The 3,648-nt window shown below is 41.3% G+C and overlaps 1 pseudogene; it reads left to right on the top strand.

Annotated features, from left to right (window-relative positions):
• The first annotated feature begins 412 nt into the window (after positions 1–412).
• On the top strand, positions 413–567 carry LOC125094452 (uncharacterized; annotated as a pseudogene).
• Positions 568–3,648: the final 3,081 nt, after the last annotated feature.

Below are 3,648 nucleotides of genomic sequence, written 5' to 3'. Positions count from 1 at the left end.
CTGCCATACCCAAAGTACATCAACAAAGATGACCATTGTGCAAAGCATCAACTCGAATACTTGCTGCTTCCGTTTTTGGACAGGAGAGACTAAGAACAGAATGCAGTCATCTTTTCAAAGACTTGTTTTGTTTTGTTTTGTTTCCAAACTCATTTAGAGTCAAAAGTCCATGGCTCCAGGTATAAATATCTTCGAGATCCACAAAAAACAAAGGGACAGTGTCTTGGTTTGGGTCACACGGTAAATAGAGGCAGTGCTTGGTCTAGAACCCCAAACCTGAGTTGTATACTAGGTGTTCGATCAAACAATTTGTTTTGGATTGAAAGGCACAGACATCACTTCTTCCAAGAAGCTTTTTTTTGCTCAATCAAACATTGTCAAAGGTCATTATTTTTTGAAAATTGTCAGCACTAGTTTTGCGCAGTGGCAGTATCGTAGCCAATGAGGTTTTTCCGAGGCGCGATTATTGCTAATTGAAAATTGTCAGCACAAATATGTAGCCTGACACACACTGTTTAACACTTTATTAAGCAAGGGTTTTGAGCTTTGTGCAATGTGCCCGGGTACTCTTCTACCTGCTAGGATTCGCAATGAACAAATGCAGAGCGTCTCTGCTTTTATGGTGACTTTTATAGGTGGGGGGTGTTGTAAGATAGATGACAAAAATTATATAATGAGCTAATGGTGATGGACAAAAGCCAAACAGGGCAGGGGGAGAGAAACAGGGTTTGTGAGGTGGCTGATGTAATTGTTGTATAGAATGATTAGGAACCTTCTCGCTGCGAAGGGTGACATTTGGGCAACAGTTGAAAGAGGTGCGGGAGTAAGCCATGTGGTCGCCTAGAGGAAAATATACCACTCTGCCATCTATTACTAGGGACTTATCCTCAGGTTCCTTCATGCTTGTGATTTTATTATTCTTCTGTCCCCTAATAAATCCTCAGGAGTGTGTATTTCATCTCCTGCTTTCTTTGGGTCTACTAGAAGTGCCTTCTGCAGAATGTTATGTGTGCCACAGGCTTTTAATAAAAATACTTGTTGAATATTTTGGTTAAAGTCATTTTCTCACTATTGCCCTTTTTAGGCAAGAAATTAAGGGAAAGCTACAAGAGTTCAGTACTCTGTCCAATAATTTAAATTACTTAGAATGTACAAACCAACATTCAGCTGTGCTATCCAACTTTCTGTGTTAGTATTCTTTGCCTTCCGTAAACATTACATCTAAAAATATTTACAGAAGTCGTGGCTTCTCCTAAATTCAAACAGGAAACCCCTATCGTCTCTAAGCTGCCTTCATTCACCTCCAAACCCAAGTGGAATCCACCATTACTTTTGTAATTACAATCTTTTTGTACAATGAGCTCTGACACTTTTTGAAAATGGTTTTCCTGCCTCAGCTAGAGACATCCTGTTATTCTTAATAATATTCTATGCACCTAATATTAAGGTGTCTGGAATTCACAAGGACAGAAACCATTCATGGCCATAACTTGTTCCTCCTTGACTTTTTGCCAAAAAGGGACGCTTCACAGAAACACTTTCTAATCTCCTTCGAACAAGAGTCTCCGTTTTCATACCAATGAGACCCTGACCTTACTGAGCCAGTGCTTTTTCCATAAGAGTATATACTCTGTGCTTATTCACTTTGATTTTTGTTTTGAAGAGACAGATTGGAAATGAAAAAGAATTACAACAATGGTGATCCTAATAACCCCCACAATAATGGTGTCAGGGAAAATTTCACAGAAGGCCCAACTCAGAAGATGGAGTTAGCAGCTGAGTACCAGGCTAGCATTTACACATAGGAAATGGAGGACAAGGCAACAAACCTTCATGAAACTGAAGGGATTTGAGGCTCGGAGCTATGATTCTCTAAGGACAACTGAGTTTAATCCCAAATAGAGAAGAAAAAACTTGTTGGAAGAGACAGATCAGATGATATGTATAGGATAGTCAAATGTGAAACAGAAGAGCTTGCTACCTTGAACCTGTGGTCACGTAAATGCATTAAGAATGAGTATTAGGATAACATGAATGTCATCATTCATAGTTTTTTCTTTTTTTTTCCTTTCTGGTATTTCAATTTATAGTTCCACACATTCTCTCATAGTCCTCCTCCAATGTATTCGCTAATGTCTTATTTACCATCTAGGGAAAATACAAGTCCAATCATGCACCCCTTTACCCTGAATCTTAATCGTTGCAGGGAGGCCAGTCATACAAAAAAAAGGGACTGACTTCATTCTCTTTTACAGTGCATCCATACTGCTGGTGTGTCTGGAGAAGGAAAGCAGCTGTTCACGCTGCGTGTGAGACCTTGGGCCAAAGATTGGCCATTCTGAACTTGGCTTCCTTTCACCGCAATGCAGGGGTAAAAACACAAAACATAGATGGTGCTGAGAAAAATTTAAAAAACAAAGAAAATAGCCAGCTGACACTAGGTTCTGGGCACTCTTCTAAACCCCTTACATGTATGAATTTATCAACTTTACAACAATCCTACGGCGTTGGTGGTATGATTTACAGATGAGGGAACCAAGTACAAAGAGACCAAGCTATTTGCTCACAGCCACATAATGGTGGAACTGGCCACAAAAAACACGTACTCAACTGCCACTCTAAAATATTTCTCTCGTGATGGGTGTTAAGTAGTCAGCACTCAATTAATGGGCTATCCTTGTCCTTATAGGGAGGTGATATAATATTTCTACTTAAACAGAGTCAGTTACAAGTTAATTGCTTCCCTGAGACTCCCAAGCACATTCAGATGGGAATAAAATGGGAATTGATAAAACAGACAGTTTTCTAAAGTAAGATTTTATTTATTTATTTGAGAGATTGGGAGAGAGAGCACAAGCAGTGGGGGAGGGACAGGGAAAGGGAGAAGCAGGCTCTCCACTGAGCAGGGAGCCCGATGTGGGCTCAATCCCAGGACCCTGGGATCGTGACCTGGGCCAAAGGCAGATGGTTAACGACTGTGCACCCAGGTGCCCAGATAAAACAGACCCTTTAAAAATAATTGGATCAGGGTCTCTGGGTGGTGCAGTCAGTTAAGTGTTTGACTCTTGGTTTCGGCTCAGGTCGTGAATTCTAGGTCTCGAGATCAAGTCCAGAGTTGGGCTCCATGCTCAGCCCAGAGTCTGCTTAAGACTCTTTCTCCCTCTGCCTGCCCCCCTCCCTGGCTCGCTCTCTCTCAAATAAATAAATAAATCTAAAAAAATAATTAGATCAATAATTGTATAAAGTATAACATTTTCGGGCCCCTGGGTGGCTCAGTGGGTTAAGTCTCTGCCTTCGGCTCAGGTCATGATCTTGGGGTCCTGGGATCAAGTCCCGCATCGGGCTCTCTGCTCAGCGGAGAGCCTGCTTCCTCCTCTATCTCTCTCTCTGCCTGCCTCTCTGCCTACTTGTGATCTCTCTGTGAAATGAATAAAATCTTTAAGAAAAAAAAAAAAGTATAACATTTTCTTTTGGACCATGTGTCCTAAACTTACAGTCGGGCTGAACTGACTGGCCATCTCAGTCAAAAAAGCAATGCGTTGAATCAAAATAGCAGTTCAGATGAGAGGCTTGGGCAGGCCAATTGTTTATTCCCGTTTAAAGTAATCACCCTTCAGTTTCCTGAGGCTCCAGCCTTTCTCCTATGGT

The sequence above is a fragment of the Lutra lutra genome, chromosome 2 (genome assembly GCF_902655055.1).
Source record: "Lutra lutra chromosome 2, mLutLut1.2, whole genome shotgun sequence".
Taxonomy (NCBI): domain Eukaryota; kingdom Metazoa; phylum Chordata; class Mammalia; order Carnivora; family Mustelidae; genus Lutra; species Lutra lutra.
The sequence above is the reverse complement of the archived record's forward strand: the minus strand, read 5'-3'. Positions and strand labels throughout refer to the sequence as shown.